We start from the raw sequence: 24416 nt of genomic DNA, 5'->3' as shown, positions 1-24416 counted from the left end.
CATTCTTGGAAGAAAATTCTTGCTGCTTTTTTTAAATATAATGTTGTACTTTGATGTTATAGAAACTATAGCTGGGAAAGCTAAGTCAGGCAAATCGAATATTTAACATGTCCATTTGCCCAGCTTTACAAGGTAAAGTATTCAATTATAAAAGGTGAATTTTGGAATTCTACTGAGGCTGTATTTAATTCAGAGCAATTATTGAGTGGTACAATTGTAACTCCCTTTCAGTTCAGTTCTGTGTGTTTTCAAAGAGAATGATTACTTCTGCTTCAATATTTGCATTAACAGAACACATACAATACCTCTTAAAGAAAGCTGAGGAAAAATACCCCTCCAAAAAATTAATGTCAATCGGCATTACTGTGCTGCAGCAAACTACTTTAAATCCCTTCCCCCACCAAAGACCACCTCCCCCACCACTTTTCCCATTCACAGCTCTTTGTGCTTAATGTCATTATAGGACAGAAACTGAGCCAGTGTTGTTGTGTTGTATAACCCCGTGAGTCTTCGTTAGTAGATCTTTTCATTTACCATGAACCATTACGTTGTAACAAGGATCCTCTGCTGATCCTCTGTGCTGGTGAATGAAAACTGTGGCATTTAAAAAGAAATATTTTGTTAACTCATATTCTAGCTTTTCTATGTATAGGATCCTTTAAATTTGAAATTAGACCCTGTGTTTCATTTCAGATGACAAGAATCTGATACTTTGAAGTGAGTGATTAATCAAGAAGCAGTGTATATATTTAAAACAAATAATCATATCTTTTCTTTATCATTCTGTGTGTGTATGGGTGCCTGTGTATGTGTGCATGTCTCTGTGTATGCATCCTTGCCCAATGATTTCCTGCTTGGTTTTGAGATGAATTTCAAGGTCATTCACTGCTTTGAGCTAATTAATTCTTGTCTCTTCCAGAGACTTACAGAAAGACAATCTTGTTAATGTTACCTTGTAGGTTACCCATTTGTACAATGACTTTGCAAGATTTTTTTTCCCTGCTAGTTTTTGGCTGCATGCCATGCCTTTGATGTTTCCTATTCCTACTTGTTTAACTGCAGTGGTGATAATCCACTATTATCCACGATTTTTGGACTCTGCATGCACGCACCTTTGATGGGAATTTGTGCGATTCATTAATACTGAGCAAATTACACAAGGCTGTAATTCTGTTCATTCTCAAAATCAATACAGAACAGTTGGTATTAAAGATGATGAAAATCAAGGACAGTTTAAAGACAGCCAAGCTGGTGCTTAGACATTGGTTAAAGATACATGAGAGCAAATTGTGGCTTTGCTGGGGGCGACTACCCCTCAAGTTTGTACAAAGGCATAGAGTTTACAAACACTAATAAACAATAGGAGTATTCAGTTGCCTTAACTGTTTGCAAAAATGTCAATGTTTTGGTGCTTTTCTTTAAAGTTTAAATGTGGGGTTACTAGATAATGATTCAGCTGATATAGGACATGAAATGTCCAATTACGTATTGGATCAGTCTGCAGTAGCTTTTGTCAACCAGATCTTCTCATCCATGACGAAATGGCAGCCTTGGGATTCCTACTTATTCAGGATTGCCCCAGAATGTGCCTCAAATCCAACAGGCCACTGTTCAATCCCTTCCACTACAATAGCAAGATGTTTGATTTCCTCCTTTTCACCTCAATCAGCTTATTTTCTGTCCCTCATTCCTTTTCTATGTTGCTTCCTGAACACTAGTGGAAGTGTGGGAAGTCGCAACCTTGTGGGGAAGGGGAAGTGAACTGGGTGAATTTAAACCAGAATTCCAGATAAACATGAAGGACTAAGGAATGGATTATATTAAATAGGGTGCAATGAAGAATTGTGTGGGACCCAAGCACTACCACTGATCTTTTGGAGTGAATGGCTTATTGCTATGTTGTTAAATTCCATGTAATTCAATGGCCTAGTGTTGCTGAGCCTAATGTTACTTCAATTGAATAAACATGTCCACTGGAAAGTGAAACACTGAGTTAATAATTATACTAAGTAAGCTTCTTCTTACTGGCATATTCAGTACTATTATCCCTCACAGCTGAAAGTTGATAGAGAAGTTTGCTTTATTAATACGATGTCCATAAACAATCAGAAATGGAATTTGGCAGCACAATTCCATCCCATAGTTGTTACTCCTGTTCATACTTTTATGACATCACGCTGCCCAAGTAATGCATTGTATCTGTACTCATTCAGCTCTCAATAGTGCATTGAATCAAATGATTTCCTTAAGTGTCATGGTTATACGTAGTAATGTGTCATTTGTAAAACACCAAGCAGTGTAATGAGACAAATGGATTTGTTTGCCAAGTTACTTCAGACTTACAGTGTGAAGAAACAAAGAACTCATAAATCCTCCAGTCTATTTCTCCCCTTTTTCTGGAGCTGGATCAGGGTCAGGGTGAGTGGGGAAGAAGAGCAGCTCATTTACTTGTGGATGCTTTCTGAAGAATACCATTGTTATTCTGGTGTACCTGTTCTCCAGAGACTCTACAATACTCTCATGTCCATCGGGGTTCTGTGGTACATATTCATGCGAGCCAGCGATACCACAGTGTATACTAGTATGTCCGAAATGTCTGTATAACCCAGCTATGTTTTACAACTCTTAACCACTTCTCTGTGAAACATACCTGTCTAATTGGGTAGCGTGGTGCATAATCAGGTGTTCCAAAATGTATCAAAACAAAGATGGTAAGCATAGGGCTTTATAGCCAAGATAGATCAAAGGTTCATTGCCGAGCCATGCCAAATTAGTTGACCTTTGTTTGAGTTGTAATTGGGATATGTTGGTTGGTCTTGCTATCCAAAGGCAAACAAGGTCAAAACCTAACTATTTTCTTGTTGTTCATTACTATCCATGATGACCAATGGTGTGATGACAAATGATTTAATTTGAATGTGGTTGAAAGCAAGCATAGGCGTGATACCTTTCACTGAGACTAGTTTATCAGTACAGACTATCTAAGTATATATTTGATGGCCTGGTTAATAGAGGCCTTGTGTAGTTCAAAAACTAATTTGAATTTTTTTTCTGGAAAGGTACAATGTATTTATGAAAATTCATAATTTGTTTACCAGAAACCAATCCTACAAAGCCTATTCAAAAATTGCAGCACAATTCAACAAATACAGTGTATTAGAGCAGAAGCAACCCTCTCATGCCACACTGGTGTTTGTCCATCATATGATAAGTTAGACCTAATCACAGTCACTAACTTTATTCCTAAATTCCATCAAGCATCTTCTTCATTCATGACCAAGCAAGTCTTGAATGCTAATATAATTTCTTGCTCCAATATTAACTTTGGGTGAATTCAGAAATCTTGGTGTGATGGAGATATCTGCAAACTTTCTTTAAATCTGTCATATTCGAGTCTGTAAAGATGACATTCGACCACAGGAAATATCCTGAGCCATGAATAGATATCATATTACATTCCTGAAGCACGTCCACCTTTTCACTGACACCGGTGACATGACCAAAGACCTTCCCATCCTGTGCCATTACCTCAATGGACATTGGCACCATTTGACTCCAAAATAGGTTAGGCATATTTGAATTTTTAGCTTTACAATGCTATTTTTCCATTGGTATTGGTTATGTGATCTCATCTATAAAAAGAACCTCCTATATCGATGCATATACAACAGACATTTTCATTTCCTTTTTTTGTGAAGCATGGGCTCTTTAAACTATTCTATATTTATATCTTCCCATGAAAGGTTGATGGAACACTGAAGTTTTACAGGAGGGAATGCTTAATAGACAATTCATTATATTTTGATCCAGAAAAACTGGAGGTGGTTGTAGATACAAGGTGATTTCTCCTTTCAAATGTCTTCATAATTGGTAATTAGTTTATTATCTTCACATGTACTGAGATGGAATGAAAAACTTGTCTGCAAGCCAGTCGGATAGATCATTCCAGGCATGAGGAAATTGAATCACTTGAAAGAGCCCCTGCAGACACAGGAAGAGTAAACTCAGTCCGTTCAGACAGCACCCAAGGTCAGCATCAGTGGAGCTATGCAGCACTATTTGCTGTGCCACTGTACAGGCCTCAATGAGGAAAGAGCAGTCCAGCACACACTGGATGGCCTTTTCATAGAGAGAACCCATCATCTAACTGTATGATGAACAGATTGTCATGTTTGCAGAAGGCATATCTTTGATATGTTAGCAGTGCATCAGGAAGAAGCAAATAGAGGCATCTGTGAAATAAATCTCCAGTAGTTCAAATTCCCACTGTCTGCTAGTTTTGGTGTGCCAATCACATTCTTTTATGAGTTATACTATTTCAATCTGAGAGTTAATCTGTTTCTACAAATGAGTTAACAGGTTAGGTACAGAAGATCATGACAAATCCCAAAAGTGACAGAAATGGCCCATCACATTTTCAAGTAAACAGCATTTTTTCAATTGTAAAGACTGCATTGCTTGCTGCAGAGAATCAACCTTTTCATCCAGTTTGCATAGGGGTGCCAGTACCATTCCCAGATGCTGTGGTGGATGAGTCATCCATTCTCCAGTGGCAATCTCAGAAATTGCTTCATAATGATGACAAATTGATTTTTGTACTGGCCATATCGCAAGTGCATAAGAGGACTAATGGACAGCTAGGAATGTGGTCAATAAATATGGTCAGCTTAGAGAATCCAAAGATCCCAGTTCTTACCCATGGAGAAGCAAACAAAACCAAATAATAATTTGCTTTCATAAGGAATTTCTGACATAGTATGTATCCCCATGATGTTCAGAATGATTGGGAAGCAGGATTTGGCAGCTAACTGGATAGATTACTAAGGATTGGTCAGAAAGGTGAGGTTTGAGGGAATCTTTAAGGAGATGAAGTGAGAGAGAGAAAAATAAATATTATATAGCAATTCCAGACCAAAGGTCAAGTATCTGAAGACATGGGGAGCTGTGGTGGAGTGATTGTAGCAGGACATATTCAAGAAGATAAGATTAGGTCTTGGAAGAATTTGGGCTGAAGGGAGTCTCAGAGGCAGGTTGAGGAGAAACTGAAGAGAAACTGAAAACAGGGATCGAAACTGAGTCTTTGTTCACCCAGTAACTGTTGAGTGTTGTGATTAACATTGATCAGAAAAAAGGAGCCAGGATACAGAGAGCTACTTAATTTAAAGACATCATTCACAAGGCCAGCATTTATTGTCTATTCCTAGTTGCCACAGAATCGGAGAGGCAGTGAAGACTCAACCACGGTGGTGGACCTGGAGTCACATGTAGGTCAGATTGGGTAACGTAGAAGATTTCCTTCCCTGCCAAACCTAAGATTGAGAGTTTTGAACCATTGATGGGGCACAGGTTATTCTGGAGGAGTTTGCCTGGCAACTATCAATGATCAGGAAATTACCATTCTACCTTGAATCATAGCGTCGTACCAAATGCAAACAGGTCATTTGGCCCAATTGGTCCAGGCTAACATAAGCCGGCTCTTCGAATCTGCTGAAGACAAATGTCTAACTGTAGAGACTGATTTTGCAAAGACTTTCCATACATCTCTATTAATACCAGCCCCTCCAATGTCACAGGGCGTGGATAAACAGTTGCTAAGATTGCCATTTGCTTTGTTTCTTTGGGAAGTGTCAATGATGGAATTGCTAAGCTTAATACACCTTTAATAAAGGTGTTAAAAAAAACTATGAAGTTGCAACAGAGCCCACATGTTGTTTACACACGAACCAGCTCCTCATTTGCACATTTTAAACCATCAACAGACTTAGGATTTTTCTTTACTAACACTGTGAAAACAATCCCAAATATAGAAAGGATTTAATGAAGAAAAGAATTGCTAAAGTGTGTAATGTTGCTGGTTAGAAATAAAGACTGGAAGTTTGGAAAAAGCACAAAGCAAGTAAAAGAAAAGTAGAGATCTAAACTTTTTAACACATGGAACAGTACAGCATCAGACAGGGCATTTGGCCCATGATGTTGTGCCAATTTATATTACTTGTGTAGTCGCTTTTAGTGAACTATGAAGATGAACCCAGTCTGATCCCTCTGTATGTCAATGCAACAGAGATGCAATTTAATTCTCCTTCCATTTGACCACCCAAACTGCAACACTTCACACCTGTCCAGATAAAGTTCATCTGCCACTTCTCTGCCCATATCTGTAACTGATCTATATCCCACCGAATTCTTTGATTGTCCTTCAAACTGCCCTCATCTTCATCAATCTTAGTGTCATCCGCAAATTTACGTTTTCAGCCAAATAATTGATGTATATCACAAACAACTGCAATCCCAGCACCCATCCTTGCAGAACACTATTGATCATTGACTTCCAACTAGAATGACAGCCTTCCATCCTTATTCTCTGTACTCTGTGGTCAAGACAATTCCAAATCCAAACTTGCAATGTACCCTGGCTCCCTTGCATCTCTATCTTCTGAATCAACCTGCCATGAGGGATCTTATCAAATGCTTTACTAAAGTCCATCCAGATAATGTTCACTCCCTTATCTGTTTCAACCTCCTTTGTCACCTTTTCAAGAAACTCAATTGAATTTATAAGGCATGACCTGCCCTATACAAATCCATGGTGACTGTCCATAAGCAGGCCATGCTTTTCCAAATGTGCAGAAATCCAACCTTCAGTATCCCCTCTGATAGCTTGCCTACCACTGACATGAGACCCATTGGCCTATAATCACCTGAATTATCCCTATTTCCTTTCTTGAACAAAGGCACAACATGTGCTACTCTACAGTCCTCTGGGAACTTGTCAGTTGCTAGTGAGGACAGAAAGGCCTTTGCCAAAGCCCCAGCAATTTCCTCATTTGCTTCTTTCAATATTCTGGGATATATGCCATCAGTTCCTGGAGACTTATCCACCTTAATCTCAAAATGTCCCAGCACATTAGCATGCAGCACTCTGCCTTCACTGTCTTCCAGTTCTTTTCCGTCGGAAAATATCCGGCCTGGATCATTTCCCAAAACTACATAGGTCCAGTATGTTTTCTTCTTTACATTCTGTTTCAAGGACCCCCCCCCCCCCCACCTTCTGTCATATCCAGAATGAGAAATGCAAAGATATTTCCTTGCTGACTGATTGGCAGTGCAGTTTCAATATATCCTGTGCTAAGATCTAAATGTGTATGTGTCTGTTGTTTATGTGAATATGTGCCCGTGTATCTGTTTGGGTTTTCATTTGTGCCAATAAAAATGTATCCTTTTATATGAATTAATGTAAATTTAAATGCACAAAGGCATGCAAGCATCTGCAAGTCAGTACATGTACATTTATGCAAAGGAGTATGAGTATTTCACTGTGTGCCTGATTATGCAAATATGAATGTATACACATATGAACATAGCAACAGTAAGCCATTCCATGCCACAGCCCTGCTCGACTATTTAGGAAGATTAGAGCTGATATAATCATAATATCAACTTTCCATTCATACCCTTCACTTATTAAGTACCTATCTTAAAATTATTCAGATGAATAATCATGGGCATGAATATATTATGTGTACATTACTCTGAGTGTGAGTGTTTCTATGCATGTGCATTAGATGTACATTTGCTTTGATTAGGTATCTGTTTGGGTGTCTGTACACATACAATTATATACACACAGTGACGAATTTATTGAGTATATCCTATACCTAGTAAAGTGGCCACTGAGTGTGTGTTCATTGTCTTCTGCCGCTGAAACCCACACACTTCAAGGTTCACATGTGCATTCAGAGATGCCCTTCTGCATGCCATTATTGTAATGTGTGGTTATTTGAGTTACTGTTGTGTTCCCCTCAGCTCGAACCAATATTGGCCACTCTCCTTTGACCTTTCTCATTATTTGGCATTTTCACCCACAGAAATGCTGCTCAATGGATGCCTTTGTCTTTCTATAAACCCGAGAGACTGCTGTGCATGAAAATCCCAAGAGATTAGCAGTTTCTCAAACCACCCTCTCTGGCACCAACAAACACTCCACAATCAAAGCCACTCAGATCACATTTCTTCCCCAATGTGATGTTTGGTCTGAACAATAACTAAACCGTCTGACCACGTCTGTATGCTTTTATGCATTGAGTTGCTGTCTCATGAATGGTTGGTTAGATACTTGTATTAATGAGCAGGTTTATCATTGTACCTAATAAAGTGGCCACTGTTTAATTGAATGGGTGTGAAAATAGAATATTGCTACTGAAGAATGGATGATGATGGAAGGGAAGTGTAAGAGGAACATCCAGACATCCCACCTCTCCCAGAAGTTCCGGGAGTCTCCCGCATATAAATAGTGGCTCCCTGATGCCTGCAAATTATACACAATATCCCGGAAATAGAGAGAGAGAGAGCAAGATATATATATAAAATATGGCAGAGTGCTCTAAAAAAAGAAAATATAAAATGTACGTCACCCCAGACTACACTAAAGTGTACCCCTGCCTAATAGGGGTCAAAAATAATGACAGTGTTGCTCGCTGCACTGTTTGCAACAGTGACTTTTCTATTGCCCGTGGTGGGTTAAAATGTAAAAGACATGTTGAGGTGAGTTTAACAGGTGTCATTCGTTCATTAGCATAGCTAACATTATTTAAACTAGCTGGCCAGCTGCTAAAGAGCTACTCTATTGAAGACATCCCAACTCTCCCGGAAATTCCGGAAGTCCCGGAAGTCTCCCACAAATTGATAGTGTTACCTCCCTGAAATGAGTTTTTGCAGGGTGGGATGTCTGGGAACACCTTCAGTGAGGTTTCTGTAATGAAGTGGCCCCAGTGCTAGATAGAGCTCTAAGTACTGATATTCACTCACTCTGCCCTCATCAAACACTCACCCAGATAACTACAGTGGAAACAGTGCAAAGGGAAACCAGAGCAAGTTCATTCATTCAAAGGGCCTTCAATGATTTAGCTTGCAGCTGCTGTTACCTTATTGTGAATAATGTGGTTTATGAATCTGATTTTGTTAAGATGAATCTGCGGTCACCTCCCACTCCTGCATCTCTCTCTATCCTTGCTTTTAATCGATATCTGATTTTCACCGATGAGCTCGGTGCTCTTGGGAAGGCCTGAGGAGTTGAAGTGATTTGTAATGGGGAAGGCCCGGAAATGAGCCAGCTTAATGCCAGACTGCCTTGGGGAATTGATTAACTCACTATCAGGCAGAGTGTGGTGAGCAGAAGGAGTGCAGTGAGGGACCAGCAAAAGAAAATGTTTTTTTTTAAAAACAGAGCTAAGATCAAAAAGAGAGTTTATTTGAAAGGAAAAGCTAATTAAAGATGCACCCTTCCTTTAGCTTAGTCAATGCTGAAATGACTGTAGGAGTAGTGATAACTGAGCAGCCAGTTTCTGCTATTTCTTTCTAACACCCCAGGTTTGACTTTGGGTAAAATTCCTGGGTGAGACTGAGCAGTTAATTAATCTTTCTCCTTTCCTAACTCCTTCACTTTCTCTTCTCCTTCTTTGCTTTGTTTCTTCTTTTTCTGTCACTTCTTCTTTTCTTCTCTGTCTCCTTCCCTCCTCTCCTTTAATTTTCTTCTCTCCTCAATGCTCTACCTTTCCTTCCTCCTTTACTTCTCCGTCAACTTTTCCTCATTCCTCTCTTCCTCTTCTTCATGTCCCCCACTGTGTTCTCTGCCTCCACCAGCTTTCCTTTCATTATTCCTCACATCCTCCTCCTTGCCTCTCGCATCTTCGTTTTCCAATTCTCCACTTCCTTTTCTCCTGATGAAGCATCTCAGTCCACAATGTTGACTCTTTATTCCTGACCTGCTGAATTCCTCCAGCATTTTGCGTGTGTTACACTGGATTTCCAGCATCTGCAGAATCTTTTTGCCCTCCTTTTTTCCCTCCTTCATCCTTCTCCATTCTTCTCCCTTATCCTCTACCCCACTTCTTCCCCTCCTCACCTTCTCTCTTCTCTTTGTCTACTTCATACTCTCTGCCTACTCCAATACCGCACCTTTGTCTACCAATATCTTTTCAAGTTTATGTTTGCTGCCTGGGACATACCAAATGCCCTCTGTGGTTGAGCTGGATAAATGTTATAAGTTTTGAGCAATATAAATGTTCAATGTATTCATCATTGCCCTGAAAGACAGTCCTATGATTCTGGAGTGTGCAGTGCTTCCTTTAATGTAACCAGATTGCCTTTTCTTTCAGCCTCTTGAAATTAATCAGCAGACTGATTATTGGCTACCCACCTCCCAGTAAGATTTATAGAGCTGGCTACTGGCAGTGAAATAGTGTTGTCTGCTCAGCATCTGGAAAATAACCCAGTTTAGGACAACTTATAGTCTCAGCATCTAGACAAATTGTGATTGTACTTCAGATTCCTATGTCAATGACCTACCAGCAGAATGCAGGTACTGCATTGCTGACTGTTCAATGAGCTGCAGAATGGTGCTATAGAGCTTGTTCTTGGATGGCTAGAAGATAAAACAAGACTCTAGATGCAAAATACTCCTCCTTTGAAAGTAGAGGGTTGTAGGGTAGACCTGTACCATATGCCTCGATTGCAGGCATGTTTTTATATGTCCATTGTAAATTCTCGGTTTTCATCTCTATTTCTTTCTTTTGTTAAGTTTTCATTCACTCGGGTTCAAACACAGATCCCTATAGCACACATATAATCACCAGTAGCCAAATGAAAAAGCCCCCTTTATTCCCAATTTGCCTCCTGCAAGTCTGCCGATCTTCTATCCATGCTAATATTTCTCCTGTAATACCACGGGCTCTTATCTTGTTGAGCAGCCTCATGTGCAGCACCTTGTCAAAGGTCTTCAGTAGATCCACGGACTCTCCTTTGTCTATATCGCCTGTTATTTCCTCAAAGGATTCTAACGGATTTGTCAGGCAAGATTTCCCTTTTAGAAAACTGTGCTGATTGTGGCCTATTTTATCACGTGCCTCCAAATACTCTGAAACCTCATCCTTAATAATAGACTTCACTATCTTTCCAACCACTGATGTTAGGCTATCTGACGTACAATTTACTTTCTTCTGCCTCCCTCCCTTCTTAAAGTGTGGAGTAACATTTACAATTTTGCAGTCCTCAGGAACCATTCCAGAATCTAGTGATTCCTGAAAGATCACTACTAATGCCTCAACAATCATCTCAGCTACTTCCTTCAGAACCCTCTAAACCAGGTGACTTATCTACCCTCAAGCTTTTCAGCTTCCTAAATACCTTCTCCTTGGTAATAGCTACAACACTCACTTCTGTTCCCTGACACTCTTGCATTTCTGGCATTCTACTAGTGTGAAGACTGACAGTGAAGACTAATGCAAAATGCACAAGTTCCTTCGCCATTTCTTTGTCCCCCATTATTAACTCATCGGCATCATTTTCCAGTGGTCCAATATCCACTCTCATCTCTTTTACTCTTTATATATCTCAAAAATGTATTTTTTTTGTATCTTTTATATTATTAGTTAGCTTACCTTTATATTTCATCTTTCCTCTTTTTATATCTTTTTAGTTGTCTTCTGTTGGTTTTTAAAAACTTCACAATCCTTGACTTTCTTACTCATTTTTGTTATATTATATGCCCTCTCTTTTGCTTTTATGCTGTCTTTGACTTCCCTTTTCTGCCACAGTTGCCTCATCCTCACTTTAGAATACTACTTCATCTTTGGGATGTACCCTTCCCGCGCCTTCCGAATTCCCCCCAGAAACACCAGCCATTGCTGTTCAGCTGCCAACCCTGATAGTGTACCCCTTACAATCAACTTTGGCCCACTCCTCTCTCATGCCTCTGTAATTCCCTTCACTCCACCGTAATACTGACACATTCAATTCTACCTTCTACTCAAACTACAGGGTGAGTAGATATTACGATCACAGCCTCCTAAGGATTCCTTTACCTTGAGCTTCCTAATCAAATCTGAGTCATTACACAATTCCCAGTCCAGAATTGCCTTCCCTTAGTGGTCTCAGCTGCAAGCTGCTCAAAAAGCTATCTCATAGGCATTGTTTGAGGTCTCTCTTTTGGGATCCAGTATCCACCGGATTTCCCATTCTACCTGCATATTGAAATCACCCATGATGATCACAACATTTCCCTTTTTACAAATCTTTTCCACCTCCTGCTGTAATTTATAGACCACACCCTGTTTACTGTTTGGAAGTCTGTATTTATCTCCCATTGGGATCATTTTACCCTTGCAGTTTCTTAACTCTACCCACAAGGATCTTAACTTCATTTATCACTACTTTGAAAAGTTTCTTTCAAAGATTCTTTATAACTATACAAACTCTGATAATAAACTTACTTTGAATTTTGTACCTTACCTCAGCTACTGTCTGTGTGCAGTTTGCATGCCCTCTGTGCCATTAAGTCGATTTTATCTAGGTCCTCCTGTTTCGTCCCAGGTGTGGGGATTGGTCGGTTAAGTGAACCACATACATTGCTCCTAGATAAATAGTAGAATATGGGGGAGCTGATGCCATTGTTAAAACAATTAAAACAATAGGTTCATACAGATAGTTGCTATGGATTTGATGGGCTGAATGGCCTGTTATCATGATCTATCTTTCTATAACCATGTAGCATCATTGAACGGTGGCTAAATAGTCCAGTCCTCTTCCTTTGTTTCTATGTTCTTCTGCCTTTAGCTTTTGATTTCCCAAGATGGTTGGGAGATCTGTTTCAAACATTCACCAAGACCTCTCAGCAAAAAGGAACAGAATATTTCCACTGAGAGTTACTGACCTCCACTCTGCACCTCAGTCACGACTACATCAGAGGCTGATGTGGTCTTTGGCACTTCTGCTGTCCTCTCAGTTGGTGGTTAGTACAACGCTTTACAGTCCAGGTGACTTGGGTTCAATTGCTGCCGCTGCCCGCAGGGAGTTTGTACGTCGCTCCAGTTTCCTCCCACAGTCCGAGGATGTACCAGTTGGTAGGTTAGTTGGTCATTGGAAATTGTCCTGTGATTAGGCCTGCGTTAAATTGGGGGATTGCTGGGTCGTGTGGCTCAATGAGCCAGAGGGGCCCACTCTGTGCTGTATCTCAAAAAATAAAAGGCAATAGCTCCCAGTTGACTGACAGCTGCTTCTGCCACCATTAGACTGTCAGGCTGATCTGATCCTTTGCAAGTAAGCCGTTCTTCACTCCGACAGTAAGAATCAGCAAGAATAGTCCAACTCATTGGGAACCGGGGATTTAGAATACATGTGCAGGTTGTGTGAAGAAACACATTACCTTAAACTTTTGACAATCCAAGTTCAAATCCAAGGTTATTATCAAATACATCTGAGGACATTAGGCTAGAAATTTATTCACACAACTCTGAAAATAACCTGTTGCTGAAAAGTTCAGTTAATTTTGTGGTTCACTCTATTGGTGCCTTAGTACTCATTGTGAAATTGGTCTTCTCATTTATTACAAATGAGATAATCTCCGTGATGCTGGAAATCCTAGCAGCACACACAAAATGCTGGAGGAGCTCAGCAGGTCAGGTAGCATCTATGGAAAAGAGTACACAGTCGACCTTTCAGGCCGAGACCTTGCATCAGGACTGTGTCTGTGTACAGTACCAAAAAATTCAGGGTGAAGTTTTGAAATGAGCTTGCACCCATGACCTCTGAACCCGGTAGCTACAATAGCATAGTGGTTCGTGCAACACTATTACAAGTAAGATTTCGGAGTTTAATTCCATGTGTATTTGCCATGGGTGCTCCAGTTTCCTCCACGGTCCAAAGATGTACCGGTTAGTAGGCGAACTGGTCATTGTAATTTGTCCTACGATTAGGCTTGTGTTAAATAGGTGGGTAACTGGGCGGTGTGGCTCAATAGCTGTTTCACTCTGTATCTTTAAATAATAAAGAAAGAATCTGGCTGATGCTCCTGAGTCACAGCTTTATATATTATGAATAAAGCTGACCCATAGTATTAAGAACTTTCTTAACTGGTATAGATTTCCCTCAAAGTATAGTCTAAATTATATCCAGAATCCCAGCAAGTGTCTGTTTTTCTAAGTTAATTGACTAGTTTTAATTCATATATTACCATAACCACAAAGCAGGTTCAATTGAAATGCCAGGGTTTCAGTTGATTAATTACTGTTGTTTCTCCATAGGACTTTGAAGGCAGCTAATTCACTTCAATTACTTAAGACAAGAAAGGGTGAGAGGTGGAAATTAATTGAAACTTGGCCCCAACTAATATGGTGTTTCATTAAACTGTTACATCTCACACAGTTGAGTAATCAAGTATGACATTCTCCATATTAATAAACTATGACAAAAAAATCCATTGTCACAATGCAGATGCTTCAGATTTCAGCCCTAAGTCATGCTGAAAATTTATCTTAGAATGACATTACAAATATGTTCCCTATAATTACTGAATTAAAATGTAAGGAATTAATTTTAAGGAGTTTTCACACTTATAACAGTTCCTGAATTTTAACTTGGTAATCGACATAAATTAGCTGCCTTCAAAGTCCTCTCTTCAGACTGTCTTAGTGGTTCAATAGAAATGTTGACATCTCTATTCAAGGGCGGTTGATGGTACACTGCAGAATCTGCAAGATATTTACCCGGCCTACCCCTTCTAACAGCATGTTTGCACTGTGTCCTGTCTACTTAACCTCCTGATAGTCACACAGAGGGAAAACTTCTGTGATTTCACCATGTCCTTGAAGATAAAGTAAATCTCTTAAAATTTAAATTGGTAAGAAACCACCTGCTTCTGATGTAATTTAATCTCTGTTCCTTCTGTTTAATTCAGCATTGTCAAAACTTTCTACTTATTTTCCAACATTTTGAAACATCACTGCACATATCTTTGTTTTCCAAGATTGCAAAATATTACGTCAAGGATAGTACGAAGGGGAAAGAGTTAGGAACCATGTGTTTCTACAGCAATCTACGTGTGTCTTAACTGGCTGGCTGGTTCTGTATTGTCACTGACTTTTAAAAAGCTGCATGTGTGTCTCCTGTGATCAGTGCTTAAAATTCTAGAGTGATTGAGCTTTCTACTTTCTGTCTGTTAATCCCTGAATACAGAGTTGCTGCGTGCCCTGACTATCCTTCTGAATTACCTTGTTATTTTATTTCATCAACATCACCTGCGATGAGATGGGACAAGACAATCGAGCCTCTGTTTTGTTGGATAGTCTAGTTATAAATAAGGAAAAAGAAAGTATTAAGTTTTCTGGCAAGGGAAGACTTTCTATAACACCTGGTGAAATAAATTCTTCCACATTTCTCCTTTAACCTTCCTACTCCGTGCCCTAAAACATTAAACTCAAGTTTTAAGTGCCACTAAAATGAGAGTTTTTTTTCTACCTACACTATCCTCTGCCCCTTTATAATATGTAAATATTAACAACATCTTGTGGCCTCCAGTTCTCCCGCTATCCCTGCCTCCTATGCTTATCATGTTGGACTTTAACGTCAAATTCTACAGCTTTGTAGATTTGCCTTGAATTCCCCCAAAACACTATTGGTTGTTTTGGGACTTGCTTCTCCTGAGCCCAGTTTCCTCTCCCCAGTGAGTTCTTGCATGAAATTTATAAATATCTCTGAAATGACTCATGATTGGAATGTTAAAGATGATACTGGCCATTAACTTATCTATGACTGTAACGTAATAATAAAACCAATCGGAATGACTGATGTAACCTATTCTGGTTATTGTTTAAACATAGCTGTTTGATACTGCGTAATCATCAGACATTCTGCTTAACATTTAATCTTTTTTTATTCATTCACAAAGATATGATCAGCAGTTTTTTTTCTGTACTTCAAACTGCAAAGTCTTGTCCAATAACTGATTATCAGTTTCTTGGCCCCTTTTCCCTGGACACTAGGTCCTGTGGTCCAGATCATAGCTCTCACTTTTCCCTAAAAATATACTGTACTTTATTCATAAAATATACGTGAATACAATCCATATCTCTTTTACTACCATCACCTCTTACAGATAGGTCAATGCACCCATGGTTTTACCTTAAATAATGCATCCAGGCAGTATTTGAGAGGCTGTTACATAAGGCCCTGCCTCCCAGTATCCTTCATGTCAGAGCCTTTGTAGTAGCTGCACAGAGTTTCGTTGCATTATTCAGCACTTGCTCCTGCACCTTCAGATCGTGAGTCTCCATCCCTTTAGCACTTCACTGAGACATCTGGAGACGGTACATGCCAACGTTGGTAGTGGTCAGTAACCACCCTTGAAGTGAGGTTGGAAGGATTGTCTATCAGTTTCTACCTTAAATACACCCAGTGACTTTGCCTTCGCTGCCCTCTGCAGCAACAAAATCCACAGATTCACCACACTCTGGCTGAAGAAATTCCTCCTCATCTCAGTTCAAAAAGGGATATCCCTTTATTCTGAGGATGTGCCCATGGATCCTCAAGTCTCCCACTAATGGAATCATCCTCTCCATGTCACTCAATCCAGGCCTTTCAGTAAGTTTTAATAAGATCACCTCTCCGTCCTTCTGAACTCCATTTCGGACATGCCCCGAGATATCAGACATTTCTCATACATTAAACCCAAGTAGTGCCTAGTCTCTGGCCTATACTCAATTTGCTTACTTGACGGGTGTGTAGGTCACCTTGGAGTCCACTGAGGAATTTCAGGGGACCACCACATTGTGGATTTTCCAAGGGCCACACTCCCCTATCCAGGCCTGATCCTCTTGTTTGAATTGGAGTCCAATGTGGGCCAAGCCAAGGCTCTTGCCAAAACTCCATCTGGTCCAATTTAAACCAAAAACATCCCAGATGCTCCCTAGCTGAACAAGTATAAAGTACCTTGGATGCTGAGTTCCTAATTTTAGTGCCAAGATCAGAGGGACAACTCGAAAGCCCAGCCCCTCTGCATAATGTTCCATGTTGTACTGTTTCTGAAGGCAGGCCATAAGATATCGATCTAGGCCATTCAGCCCACCAGGTGTTCTCCACCATTTGATCATGACTGATTTATTATTCCCTCTCAACACTATTCTCTTGCCTCCCCCACCCCACCCCACCCCATAACCTTTGACACCCTGACTAATCAAGAATTGAACAATCTCTGCTTTATATATACTGAAGCTTGTGAACTTTTTTCCATTGGGAAAGAGCTTGATGAGTGATATGCATGGAGATTACTGTCACCATTTAATTATCTCCACTACCATTAAATAAAAGCCACATGCAAAGGCCAAAGCCTGTGCCTGAAGGGTTAACTTGTCCCTTCATTATTAAATGGGTAACTAGACTTGAGCATAATTATTGTCACTGCACATGGACTGTTGATAACTATATTCAAAATCCACAATTATGCTTCTTCTCAAACATGTATTGTGCATGCAAACTGTCCTTGAGCAGAAAAAAAAGCTTTGTATCACCCAGGGAATTTTAAAAAAAGCTTGGAGAAATGTTGGAAATTGTTATGACTGAATGAACAGCTGCAGAGGAATATCTTCAGGGGATTCTGAGAGATTTTTTTGGCCAACTGTATAACAGGGAGAGAAGGGGAAAGACTTCCCAGTGTTTTGTTTGAGTTTGAGACTCTCTACAGGGAAACTAAGAGGCATCCCTCAACAGAAGTGGAAATATTTTTATTTACAACTGTCTATTTAAATAGGAAACTAATGGGTGCCCAAACTAGCATTATCTTATTTAATCAAGGGGGTTTTGATTGGAATTTGCTTAAGTGCCATTGCTGCTGAGCTAATTTTCTGGAAATTGCTACACAATGATTACAACAGATCTGAACGTGTGGCAAATTGAGCCTTTTAGTCAGTAAAGCCACGGTCTATTGAGGATCAAGTGTAAATGGAGTGCTTTACTACATGCTGAAGCTATCTGCATTCAGATGAGATTGGCAGAAGGCTTTGAAATTGGGTCTGTGTGATCAGTCACCACTTTAATACCTAAACTGCCCAGTTAATATAATCTCTGTAACAATCCATTGCATTTCCGAGCAAAGTCTGAGGGTACATTTACTTGAATTTATATGCCATGTAACAGTATATGGGTATGGAAATGATGACCTCATATTCCAGTACTGGATAAATTTATAAACCAAGAGAAATGTTGGCTAATTCAAGACACAATAAGCATTTCCAGTGGTGTGTATTAAATTATCCGAATGTTGTGGAACTGAAATCACGTCCCACTATGCATTGCTAAACCAAGCTGGTGTCCGGAGGGAGCAAAGTAGATCTTAGTAAGTTTAGAGTCTTGAATAATGAGAAAAAAATATTTTAGTTTTTTTTGAGAACTTTATTAACATATTCAGGCAAAGACATTATAGCCCTGCCACTGTGTTGTGTAATTAACGGGACAGAGAGAGTAGGTAAACTTCCCTTTCCAATCACCCATCCATCATTCTCTGACCTGAAGGGCTGGTGACCTGTTCCAAAGCCATTTTACAGAGGGGTGTGAACACTCTTATTAGTAATATCAACAACACTATAACAGGGGGTCAGAGAGGGTGGGATGACATGGGGGTAGGGTTACGGCAGGTGTTGTTAAACAAAATATTGCCCAAGCAGTTATAGAAACAGACATAGGTCTCCCAAAAATACTTTGAATCATTTTAGGTGTAGCAAGTAGCCTTTATTAGAGAGAAATGCTGAGAAAGAGAGGGAATACAGCAGGTACATACTCATTCTGCAGACAAGATTACCAGCTGAATCATGGCCAGAATTGCTCAGAATGGAAAGTGTGATATGTTGTAGAGAAAAGCCTAGTTTTGGATAACGTTGCATTGGAGTAAATGCTGATTGATAAGTGCTAACTGTGCTGTGTAGCAATGACTAAGTGTTGCACATGCCCTTCGTAATTCACTCCCTCAATGTCAGTGTGATAAACCTCAGAGTACAAAATACTGGCACCCTTAGATGTGAACCACTGACTGAGAATGAGAACTGAGTCATGTGTGGGACTAGAAGGGATGTGCTAAGAGTAAATCTGTCTGTCTTCCCAGTTGCAAAACTGACACATCCCACTGAAACAAAGGGGAAGAGCAGAAGGATGGCATATTGGTGCAGCTGGTAGAGCTGCAACCTCACAGCCTGAGCAACTCGGGTTCAATCCTGACTTAGCCGAGTTTGCATGCTCTTCAAAGATTCAAAGTACACTTATTATTGAAGTATGTATATATTATACAACCTTGAGATTTGCCACCAAATAAAGAAACCCAAAAGACCCTATATTAAAAGACCATCGAACACTGAATGGACAGGGTGGGGGAGAAACCACAAGCGAGTAGCTTTCTGAAGAGACCTCTGCAAGAAAGTCTCATAGTTCAGCGCAGAGCCGAGTAAACCTGAGCAATCTGAACCCCTCTCTGCCTCACCTCAAGCCCCACAACTCTGACCTTTTCAGTCTGGCTTGGCACCTAACCCAACATCCAAACATCAGATTCAATTGTCTCAATATGCTCTGGGGCCTGGATCCTACCACCTAGATTCAGCATGTAACCGACACTTCCGATTTGATGTGGCACTTAAATCTCCATACAAACACCAAGTTCAGATGAATCGGTACACCCTGGTGCCTGGAGCCCACTGCTTCAATTCGGCCCACACCTGATCTTTCTGATTCGGCGCTGCACTTAAGTCTCCGTCCAAACAACAAGTTTCATTGAATCCGTGCGCTCGGCTGCCCAAACCTCGCTGCCCTGATTCAGCCTTCGGCATGGCGCATATATCGATCGAACCTTGGGTTCTCCTCGCGCGCAGCGATGGACCCGTTGCCTCGCCTCGCCTCGGTTCTGACACATAGAGCTGCCTTCAAGTCCAAAGGGAAGTTTACAGACTATTACTTGTGATGATTGTTTGCCAGAAAAAGTGTGATTAACAAAGTATTTAGTTGTTCTCTTCGTTTTGTTAGCCACCAACCAGAAGTCACTGAAGTTCACCCAGTGCCATCTTAAACTGGAAGACCTCGTAACCACATGGGTCTCCTCTGGAAGCTCCAAGATCCTCCCACATCCCTAAGATGTGGGTCAATAGATTAGTCAGCCACTCTAAATTGTCCCTTGTGTGGAAGTGGATGGTAAAATATCTGTGGAAATGTTGAGAAAGTAAAATGGGATTAGTGTAAGTGGGTGCTTAATGGTCTAAGCAGACTATAAAAGACATTTGGACAGGTACATAGGGAGGTATAGAGTGATATTGGTCAACCATGGGCAACTGGAACTAGTCTAGATGGGCATCTTGGTCATCATGCATGTGCTTGGCCAAGGGGCCTGTTCGGTGTTGTATTGCTCTGGAGGTTCTCTACAACCTCCATGATCACTCTATGGCCGTATAAATAGAAGGTGTTAGGGACTAAGCTGACAGAATTCCAATAAAGGCGCAAAGAAGATTATGCTTCATGTGAAAATAGGTGCAGGGGTAGGCTGTTGGCTCCTCAAGCCTGTTCCTTCATTCTGTATGACCGTGGCTGATCAACCCCGGATGTCAAATCCTCCTTTTGATCATAGAAGCTGACCATCTGTATGCTTCAGTCCTCCCATCGCCACGGTGAAACTCTTGGTTACTGCCTGTTGGCACTAGATCAGTAGTATGGGGCAAAGTGAGGGAATGAACCAACCCTATTATAATATGACTGTACCTGGAAGCAGTCTGTTCAGGTCATTGTTTCTGTGACATTCATTTTCCTTTTATGGATTAGGACAGCTACAGGCAAGACCAGTCATTAATTGCCTTTGAGCGTTTGATAGAGAATTACTTTCAGTGCTATGGTCTTCATGGTGAAGACTCCAATGATATTATTGTTTGATAATTCTAGGATTTGGGCCCCAGAATGATGAAGGGCATACGACATTTTTCTAGGTCAGAATGACATGTGATTGTAGGTTCCCTTAATCCCAGGCTTTGCACTTGGCAGTACTGTTGAAATAGCCTCGGTAAGGTACTGCTACCATGGTCCTCAGGGCTGCAGTAAGCAGTGTCCACAGCCACTGACCTGTAAAACGTTCCACTGCTAAAGTGCATGCAGTCCCTCGTTAAAATGGAAGCATAGTAGCATAGCAGTTAGCACGCTGCGATTACAACTCGGAACTTGGAGCTCAATCCCGGCATCGTCGAAGGAGCTTGCACATCCTCTCTGTTCAATGCGTGGGTCTCCTCCCGGTGCTCCGGTTTCCTCCCACAGTTAGTTGGTTAATTGGTCATTGTAAATAGTGCCCATGATTAGTCTGAGGTTAACTTGGTGGGTTGCCAGTAGTGCGGCTCGCAGGCCAGAAGGGCCTATTCTGCACTGGATCGCTAAATAAATAGATGTAAAATTAACAGTTGAATCTGCATCTTCCACCCTTCCAGCTCATCGCTCTTTGCTGGCAGTCAAGTCAAAGGAGACAGACAGAACGTGCACTGACACACAGACAGAATCGGAGGTCCAGATTAAACCCTGGTGAGGTAGTAGCTCCTTTAGCTGAACCACTCTGTCAACCCTCCATTATTCTGCTACCTCACTGGGTTTTATGACTGGAAGGGCAGCCAAATTTGCTGACACCCTTCTCTTCCAATCCCACATCTGACTCATTTATCATTCTTATTCATCAGTGCCTGCAGTTTTCTAAAACAACGAAAGTCCTTAAATCTGTCACAATCCTGTTGTGCATCGGTGACTCTTACACATTAGTCTCAGGATTGCTGAGATACTCTCGAGCCCTCCTTTATATCAGGGATGCGATATTTGTCCTGGCTGGCAAGGTTTTCTTTTTCAAAATAAGGAATATGAAACTGGTCCTGATAAAGAAAACAATGTTTTGTTCTGGCTAGGTCTGCTATTCAATTAAAAAATTCTTCTGAAATACCATACCATTAGTAATAGTCCTAATCCTTATTCCATTTAATGTTCTGAAAGCACAATGCAGTGACTTACAGGGACCTTGGAGGTTTCAGTGTTCTTCAGGAGGGTTTCGGGTTGGCTTCCCTCCTGACCGGCATCTGCATATTGCATCTTCTTGCTTTAATAAGCATGCTGAGTATTGATAAATGTGTGTGAGCTTTATTGCATATGAGCTATTCCCAGCAAAAATACTGCTGTAAGTGTCCTGGGCGGGAGAATCTGCAATAAACTGGCTCTGGACCTGTCAGCCTGCTGCATGCAGTTAAATTTACGAAGAGCTGGACTCCAGCCAGGGACTTAATGGATCGTGAGAGAGTTTTTTTTTCATTCACCCTCTTAGGAAAGTCAATAAGTGAGACAGCATAAAATTTACTTTCACTTGGAAAATTCTTTCAGCATTACCTTTGAGTACTGCTTTCATCTCTCCATCTGAACAGACAGACTGCATGGAGAGGAGTATTGTGTTCAGCTGTTTATTTTTACCACTTCAATTTGTTTATTGAAAAAAGCCACACATGGCAGTGTTAGCAATATACTGAAGTATCAGCAGAATAAAGTCAGTGCTGTAAAACATTGGTAGGCTAGAGTCAGCACAATGCAGTAGCTAGATTAAAGATCAATGCTGTTCAATATCATAGACTGAAGTCAGCACAATGCAGTATTGGTTGATTAAAGATCACTGCTGTTCAGAATTTAATCAGTGATGAGTGGTTTTGCAACATTTTAGTCAGTGCTGTTCACTGATGATAGATTAAATTCATGATGTACAGTATTGGTAGATTAAAGATCAATGCTATGTAATGCTCATGCAATAAATATTAATGCTGTGCAATGTTGGTAGAACAAGGAATAATACTGTGTATCAGCTGCAGAATAAAATCACTGTTGGTAGGTTAAATTCATGTTGTGCAGTTTTGCTAGATAAAGTAAATGCTGTGCTGTGTTGGTAGATTAAAATCAATCCTGTGTAAATTTGGTGAATTGAGGATCATTTCTGTGCATTATTGATAGATTAAGATCAGCTCTGTGCAATTTGTAGATTAGAATCAATGCTGTATGGTCTAGGTGCATTAAAGATCAGTGCTGTGCAATATTGTTAATCTGAAGGTCAGTACTGTGCACTTTTGATAAAGTGAGAACTGTGTGGTGTTGATCAATTAGAGTCAATACTGTTCAGTATTAGAAGATTTTAGTCAGTGTTCTGCAGTGTTGGTCAATAAAATATATGTCATTAGATTAAAGACCAAATGCTGTGTAATGTTTGTAGACTAACATCAATTTTGTACTGTATTGGAGGATTTTAAGCAGTGCTGATAGATAAAGTCAGTACAATGCAGTCTTTATTGATTAAACTCAATGCTGTACCATGGCAGCAATCTCACTGCTGTTTAGGGCATAAAGTCAATTCTCCGCAGTGCTGGTAAAATTTAATTGGTGATAGAATAAAGTAAATACAATATGGAATTTGCAGATTAATGGCAGGACTGCTCGATGATGGAAGAATAAAGTTAATGATGTGCTCTGTGATTAAATACTCCACTCTGGTTGGTAGATTAAAGTTAATCAAATGCAATGCTTTTGGAATATTTTCTGTACTCTGCAGTGTTGATCAATTAGAATAAAATACATTATTGATAGAATATTGCAAGTGCTCTGAAGGAAGAATAAAGCTGGTGCTGTGCAGTGTGTTAGATTAAAGTCATTGCTCTGCGGTATTGGATTAAAGTTAATTGTGTGTAATATTCACACATTAATGTTACGCTATCCGTTGGCTGATTAAATTCACTTCTATGCAATGCTAGAAGATTAAGTTTATTGGTAGATAAAATTCATTTCAGTACAGCTCTGGTAATTTAGAATTAATTTTTGCCATGTTCCTTAATATAGTCAGTGTAGTGCAATATTAGTTTATTAAAGTAAATTCTTTATAATTTTCATAGATTTGTCAATTCTGTATAAGGATGATGGATTAAAGTGAGTCCTGAGCTTTGGGAATAGAATAAAATCCAATGTGCAGTGTTAGAGTCAGTGTTGTGGAATGTTGGAATGAGTAAAGCCAATACTGCACTGGCTGTAGGGTGGGAAGTTTTACCAAGAAGTAACATACAAGATGCTCGTGAGACTTAGTCGGTCAGGAGAAAATGGGCAGTCAATGTTTTGGGTTAAAATCCTCCTCCTTGGTTGTTGCTCCAGATTCCAGCATCTGCAGTCTCCTCTATCTCCTGTATACCTTTTACTGTTAAGAGGACAGGGCTGTCCATTGTTGGTAGATTACAGTCAATAATGGGCTGTGATAAGAGTAGAGTCAATAATGTGTAGTTTGTGTGCATTGAATTCAGTGCACTGGAGTGTTGGTTGTTCAGTGTTATGCAAAATTTTTAAATTATTGTCAATGCTGTGCAATGGTGGTAGATTACCCTCAGTGTTGTGCAATGTTGATAAAGTAATACTGCTCCCTGTTTGCAAATTTGCAGCTTGTGCCTGCATTAGTGAATCATATCTTCAGAGTAATGCAATTCTTTAGCACAGAATATGGTCGTCCAGCTCTTTTAATGGCTTCTTTCCAAGATGGCTCTAATTCAAGTCCTGCACTTCTGTGTATTTGGAAGTATAAGGTT

General features: G+C 40.2%; 1 protein-coding gene across 8 annotated transcripts in view; it reads left to right on the top strand.

Moving 5' to 3' along the window:
- nrg1 (neuregulin 1) overlaps positions 1-24416 on the top strand; it is a 931591-nt gene that overhangs the window by 806742 nt on the left and 100433 nt on the right. The gene's annotated exons all lie outside the window — the stretch shown is intronic.

The sequence above is a fragment of the Mobula hypostoma genome, chromosome 4 (genome assembly GCF_963921235.1).
Source record: "Mobula hypostoma chromosome 4, sMobHyp1.1, whole genome shotgun sequence".
NCBI lineage: Eukaryota > Metazoa > Chordata > Chondrichthyes > Myliobatiformes > Myliobatidae > Mobula > Mobula hypostoma.
This window is presented reverse-complemented; position numbering and strand designations above follow the sequence as displayed.